The following is a 7,287-nucleotide window of genomic DNA, read 5'->3' as shown; positions in this document are numbered from 1 at the left end:
CCTTAACCAATCACATATGGTCATTGTATTTCAATATAATTTGCTTCCTTGGTAATCCTGGGTATTTTACTTTATGCATTTAAAGCTCTCACTATGAGAGGGGTCTGGTGGCTTCACCAGACTCCAGAGGGTCCTGTGACACAGAGAAGATGAGGAATTCCGCCCAGCCTGCCTGGGGCCCCTCCCGCTCTCACAGTTACCCTGCCAGCCCTCTCTCTGGGGTTCCAGTGCCCACTCCTATGTGCCGTGTGTGGCTGGCCCCCTCCTTGGAAGCCTGGCCACAAGCCATCATCTTCTGGGGTTGGCCCACATGGCACCTGTTGGCTTTGTGAGGTGTTGTGGTCCTCCTATTCCTTCTGGGCCTTGTGAGGAATACATGAAGATATGTGCCCCAAACTCTTGCTGTGGGACCCCTTGTGCCATTCCTTGCACCCGCTTGCTTGCCAGGGTCCCTGAGTCCCTGGCACAGACGTGTGGTGCTCGCCTGACCTGTGATGAAGACCTGGGAGCAGGTTAGCAGCAGAGCACGGAACTGGGTCCAAGAGCTAGAGGCAGGAGCCTCTGCAGTTGACCATCAAGCCAAGTGAAAACTTAAAGACAAATTGTTCCTTGAACTGATACAGGAGCACATGGAACAAGTGTCAAAAGTTGAGAAGAGAGTATGGTAAGTTTCTCTCTCTCCCTGGGCCTTGGCCTCAAACTTTACCAGCTTCTTTTCCTGCCAGCTCCCAGGCCCACCCAGCAACCTTCTCACTGGAGTGCCGTTTCCTCTCAGACTCACACACTGGGAGAGAGAGAGAGAGACTGTCCAGACCTGCTAATGTGAGCATCTTGCTGGCCAAACAGGCTTCTCTGCAAACTTGGAAGATAGCGTTCTGATTTTTACATCAGTGCTTGGTGAGTTTGATAAGTGTGAGTCAGTCCTGCTGAAAGGGATCCCCTCTGGCCCACAGAGCCAAGGGCTGCATTGCAGACTGTGGTGAATTTCCCACAGCAAGCAGGCAGAAGAAAAACGAGCACAAATCCATTCTGACAATCAAGAAGCAGCTAGGGGTCTACAGGCCTCCTTCCATCTGGAGTGTTTTTCCCTCCAGATCTAACTCGGCATTATCTGGGAGATAATGATCTTTTTCTCTACTCTGTTAGGTTCAGTACCTCTGAACCTGCAAATTAATCTGGCAAAATACAGATTCACAAGAGAAAAGACAGATGTTTAATTTACATGCATGCATGGAAATTCACAGAACAATGTGACTCCAGGCAGTGGTCAGAATTAGGGGACTTATATATCAACTTACGAAGGCTTCCCCAGTGGCTCAGTGGTAAAGAATCCACTTGCAAGACAGGAGATGCAGGAGACATGGGTTTGATCCCTGGGTCGGGAAGATCCCTGGAGGAGGGCATGGCAACCCACTCCAGTATTCTTGTCTGGAGAGCCTCATGGACAGAGGAGCCTTGGCGGGCTACAATCCATGGGGGTCGCTAAGAGTCGGACATGACTGAAGCGACGGCAGAGCACACGCACGACGCGCGCGTGCGCGCACACACACACACATATCATCTTAGGAGGGGAAGGGGAGATGGAAAAAGGCATTTATGGGAAAATAACTGACTTTTTTGAAAGAGCCCTTAGGAGAATAGATGAGAGATTGGATAGTTTTGTGGCACTATATACTCATGTGATTTATGTAGACTTCTCTACAGAGATAAGAGGTTGCAAAACTTTGGAGGGAGGGGATATACGATAGTCAGAGCTTTGAGGAGGCACTGCTTCTAGATAAGGGGAGTGGGCAGGGAGGAGTAGAAAACAAGAAAGAACTCTTCACAGTGGGGTGTACTGGATCTATCTGCATGACCCTCTTCTCTTCACCCAAAGACCAGACTGTTTGGGGGTGAGCTGGTGGAAGCTAGGGGTTCGGCTCAGTGAGCAAAGGCGGAGCGAGTGGGGTGGCCTTCCCAGCAGAGGAGGTACGAGGCCACCTTCTCGTGGCCAGGTCGGTGTAGTAGTTAAGGGGTACACGCAGGGGCATGGACTCCAGGGTCCAACTGTGTTCCCGGCCAAGATTCTCAACTTCTCTGGGCGTCATTCTCCTACTTGGGTAAAAACCCTCATAGAATTGTCCTGAGGATAAAATTCAATAATGCTTTTAAAGCACCAAATACAAAAATAAATAAGTAAATAAAGCACCTAATACAGTGCCCCCCACACCTAGCAAGTGTTTGGGTAATGCTCTGGGCACTGGGGATACAGCACCGAGCAAAATCAAGTCCCCGCTCTCCTGCGTCTTCCGTTCTGGAGAGGAACACAGGCCGCGGTCCGATGAGGATGTGCACTCTGAGAACAGGAAGCAAGTCGGGGCTGAGACGGAGAGGTTTGATTTGGATGGGCGGGGGGGGGGCCACTCCAGAGGAGGTGGGAGGGAGTGGTGACCACAGGAAGTGGCCTTGCTCTTTGCCCCTACGGCTGCGTTCCCATGTGCTGTGCAGTCAACCCTTCTCTGATCCCACAGTGAACCGGGACCAAGATGCGGACAGAAGGGCCCCAGGTTTGGAAATGTGAGTTAGGGTGGTGGACTTTCCTGCCTTTGATCTGTCTTCCACGCCTCCCTGCCTCAGGCTTCCTCGGAACAACTCTAAGGACCAGCTTCCGGGAGAGAAGCTTACTTTGAGGAGCTGTTGTGCTCAGGAAAACTGGCCGGTTCTATGGCTACAGGGCGAGGGCAGAACAGCAGCGACCAGAATAGAAGATCTAAATTTAAACTGTCTGGGGGCCTCAGAGAGCCGGGGTTGGGGGGGGGGTGGTGCCGGGGCCCTGGGCCGGCTCCCTTCTGGGCCGGCCTCCTGCATCAAGGCCTTCCACTCCCCCCTTTCTTCCTCCCTCCTCTCTCCCGGAGTGGAAACTGTTTCGTTTCTGGCTGCTGAGAGCTGGTTTCCTCCCAAGGAAATAATGTCTCACCGCAGCTGCGGCAGGATCTGCCCCCTGGAATTTCCCTGTCCTGGAGAAATCACCGCGCTAGCAGAGCTGCCCCGAGGTGGGACACACCTAGAGCCTGCCTGTCCATCACCACCCAGAAGGGGCCACGCCCAGAGACTCACCGACGTAAACAGAAATAAACACTGGGAAAACCCTCCCAGCCCAGGCCCGGTTTCAGCTGTCTCCACCTCCCTGTGTGGCCTGAGCGAATCAGTTCCTCTCCTGAACCCACTTTTCCACCTCTACAGTAGTAACAATAGATCTCTTGAAATTCAAAATAGAACAGAACTCTACAGGGATCACCCCAGAAACTTCTCTATTCCAAAAGGGTTGCTTTCATTGTGCAAAATATTTTTTAAGTTTTTTCTTTTTTTTTTTTCCCCTGAAAAATTCCTTTAGAACCAGTTTCAGGCACTCACAAGTCTGCCTGGTTGTGTTTTCCAGACGTTTCTGCCTGAAGGGATCACTGCCCGTGGTACTCAGAGGCTTTGGGCTGGTTCCAAATCCTGAATTCAAAGATTCCTGGGAGGATGGCGAGAGGTGCCTGGAGCAGCCAGTCCACTCTGCAAATCCTCAGCCATAATCAGAGTCCTTAAAGAGTCCCGGACTTAGAGGGGTCTGCAAACTCATGGCCAAACGGAAACTTCCAGTTTTAAACCCCAACTTCAGAGGAAGTGGGCTTCACTGGTGGCTCAGTGGTAAAGAATCCACCTGCCAATGCAGGAGCCACAGGAGACGTGAGTTCGATTCCTGGGTCAGGAAGATCCCCTGGAGAAGGAAATAGCAACCCACTCGGGTATTTTTGCGTGGGAAATTCTATGGACAGAGGAGCCTGAAGGGCTACTGTCCATGGGGTTGTGAAAGAGTTGGACACAACTCAGCGACCAAACAACAACAGTCGGAGGCGGCAGTTTGGGAGAACATCAGCCAGGCAGCACTTTTATTCCCTGAGACGAGAGAACAGGGGCTGCCACAGACCTGATTCCTGTGGGGATGGTCACAGCCCAGATGCTCATGTGCAGGCTGTACCCATGAACTTTAGCAGGAGGGAGCACAGCGTGCTAAGGGGACACACCCAGACACACTGGGTTGCCCAGCAGCAGGGAATGACAGACCCAGGGACACACACCAGCCCTGGGATGACGCATGCATTGTTTCTGCACAGGCAGACTGCTTGAAGCCGGCTGCCCCTTGCACGGCCTCTTACCACACGAATATGCTCTCAGTCATACCCTTCAAGTCAGAAACAGCTGTGTGACTAAACAGCCTGCTCACCCCCCAAAACGCTTACCCAGATTTAGACAGTCCTGGAGCAACCCCCCCCCATACTTCCGGTCATAACTCGATGACACGGGGCACTCTTCTGAGTGGCCAGAGTCTAAAAGCCTCACCTCCTTTTGTTTCCTCTCGAAAAAACCTTTGGCTTTTCCATTGTAATCACCCAGTGACCAAATAGTCTATTTCTGTAACTTATTAGCATTAGCCAGAGATTGTTCTTTTGAAATGTCTGCAAGTTACAAAGAATGCCTCTGACGTTGGTTTTCAAATTCAAGTATGCGAACACTGAACACACAATGTGAAAACTTAGAGGACGATTTTCAAAATTTGAAATTCACAAACCGCGCCTGAAGTTTCTTTTCCGCTTTTGGAGGCAGGGGAAAGGCAAGTTTACCAACTTGTTAACGATTCTAAAAATTCCACCCTGGTAAACAGGAAAGCAGCAGTAGCAGTTCTGGAGTCTCTGAAAGTGTAGCGTGAACAACAGGAAAAGACCCCTTCTGGACAGCGCCCCTCATTAACGAGGAATGGGTGAAATGAGGACTTGACCTCCATCTAGTTTTCACACTCAGGGCTCATCTGTGATTAGGCAGAACTTGCGGGGTGGTGTTTGTGTATTTTTAAAATATCTATTTATTTGGCTACACTGGGTCTTGGTCACGCCATGCGGGATCTTCAATCTTTGTTGCATCATGAGAACTCTCAGTTGTGGCAGGTGGGATCTAGTTCCTTGACCAGGAATCGAACCCAAGCCCCCTGCATTGGGAGTGTGAAGTTTTAGCCACTGGACCACCAGGGAAGTCCCTAGTGTGGTGTGTAGACTGCCTGTCGAGGGGACAGTGTGCCCTCAGCTGGGTCCAAAGACGGCCCCTTGTATAGATTCTGTCCCCTTCCCCGGGTGTTTCAGACACTGAGTTGGTTTTTGTTTGAGAGAGGCTATTCTCCCTGGGCAGGCAGGCCTCTCTCCAGTCCCATGACAGGGCTGGACCTACCTAGAGACAGCTTCGGATCTACACACTGGGTCTGGCTGGCCCTGACCTACTGTCCAGAAACTTCCTCTGTCCTTTCCTCCCTTTCCCTCCCTCCTTCCCTAGCCTCTGACAGGAATTTCTGGGTGATTCTGGTGGCTACCTTTAGTGAGCTGGGACCTTGCCTCACTCAGTCTCTCCTGTTCTTACTGTTTATATCAGTGCCTCACCCAAGACAGAAAGGAAGCCAAAAAAAAAAATTAGATGCAACATGTTTAATGAATATTTTCTGTATGTCAAAACCCATAAACAAAACAAATTGATGGCAAAAGACAAACTTGAAATATATATTTTCCAGATAAATATGGCAACAGAGGCAAATACCCTTAATATACAAAAGGCTTTTGTAAAGTATAGGGCACCAAAGAAAGATGGGAGACGTGAGCAGACAGATTCATCAGAAGGATGAAACAAATGGTTAATAAGAGAAAAATTTCACTCTCTGGAATACTCAAAGCAACACACACACACACACACACACACACACACACACAAACTTTGTGATAACATTTCCCCTATTACATCTCAGACTAGCAAATGAATCCCCACTGTTCAGCAGGAGCTTCCTCTTTAATTACTTCCAAGAATGCCCAATAATTGGAAGAGCCTTTTTTGAGGGAAAATTAAGCCTGAAAATTAGACAGTACCTTTTGACCTGTCATTTCTACCTCTGGAAGTATCCTAGAAGGAATCTTTACGGTGTCCAAAATGCATAACTACAAAAATACTTGTTGCAGTACTGTTGTTAAACCAACAAAAAAAAGCATTTATAATTTCATCCTCACTTTGTTGATTGTATACCCAATGCTCCTGGGCCTGTCTTATGTTATATTTATTTAAATTCTGAACACGCTGTGCCAGAACATTGCTTTGTATTTCAGTACCTTAATAAAAAAATGCAGTTGATAGATATTCTGAGCCAGGGTGAATCTGGGGGCTGACTTAGTCCCCCGTCGGTCCTGTCACCTGTGGAAAGGGTCTTCGCCTTCAGCTTCCTGCTCTGACGCGGGTGGGACCTGGGGCTGAATGAAGCCCATGAGACCCACAAGGACGCTATGTGGACAGCAGCTGCCGGAAAAGCAGGACGGCGTGGTGGTTGAATTACAGGCAGTTAGAGCGGGAGCCATGATGCTGAGCCCACTGTCTGGAATGAGAAGCCCTTTCCAGGAGGGGATGGGGTCAACAGGCTGCCTTTGGACCTCACACCCTCTGCCTCCCCCATCACCCACCCTGCTGTCAGCATGGCATCGGGCTGTCCCAGGCCTTCGCAGGGTGAAGGTCTCTTGGAAAAGAAAGGGAACACAGAGAAAACCCTTTTACGGGAAAGCTTCCACATCCCTTGAACTTCCTCTGTGAGTCCTCGAGTTCCCTCCTCCCGCTGCCCTCCGGCAGCTCCCTCACATGGCCAGGACGCTCCAGAGACCCTCTCCCCAGCAGGACAGCTGCATCCTCAGGTGGCCTTGAAAGCAGATTCAGCCTGGCCTGGGGTGGGGTGGGTCTGAACGCCGGTCCCATCTTCGCCTCACTAGGAAGCTTCCGCCCAATATGGCTGCCTCCAGGCAGGTCTGTGTAACAGGCCAGCTTTCTCACTGCATCCCTTGTAGAGTCAGGAATTTCCTGATTCCTTCTCCTAAATGCTTCTCGGCCATTTCTTTTCCACCAGTCCTCCTCATCCCAGCCCTCCTTCCCTAGGGTCCGCACTGTCTCAGGTGCTGCCTGTCTGCTCAGAAACGTGGTCAGGCTGAGTTCAGTTTACTTCAGAGTTGACACAACCACGTGCATTTTCTTATTCTAGGCTAGTGGTGTTCACACCTTTATTTTTAGCTGTAGGACCCGGGTTTTGGCTGCCCCCATGCAAAACATAAATGCTGAGCTGCCCTGGGTGGTGGGGGTTGGGTGGGGGCGCAGTGGGAGCAGGATGAGACACCGACCCCTCCCCCCACCCCAGAGGAAAATCCTTGCAGAGGCCAACAGGTTACTATCACCGTCAGAATCAGCGGAGGAACT

General features: G+C 50.6%; 1 long non-coding RNA gene across 1 annotated transcript; it reads left to right on the top strand.

The window, feature by feature from the left end:
* The first annotated feature begins 2,360 nt into the window (after positions 1–2,360).
* Positions 2,361–6,190, top strand: LOC112443160 (uncharacterized). Its single transcript, XR_003031458.2, has 2 exons — positions 2,361–2,556; positions 3,419–6,190. It is a non-coding gene; the product is annotated as an uncharacterized lncRNA (long non-coding RNA).
* The last annotated feature ends 1,097 nt before the right edge of the window (positions 6,191–7,287 follow it).

Source organism: Bos taurus, chromosome 2, assembly GCF_002263795.3.
Source record: "Bos taurus isolate L1 Dominette 01449 registration number 42190680 breed Hereford chromosome 2, ARS-UCD2.0, whole genome shotgun sequence".
In the NCBI taxonomy this organism is placed as follows: domain Eukaryota; kingdom Metazoa; phylum Chordata; class Mammalia; order Artiodactyla; family Bovidae; genus Bos; species Bos taurus.
The sequence above is the reverse complement of the archived record's forward strand: the minus strand, read 5'-3'. Positions and strand labels throughout refer to the sequence as shown.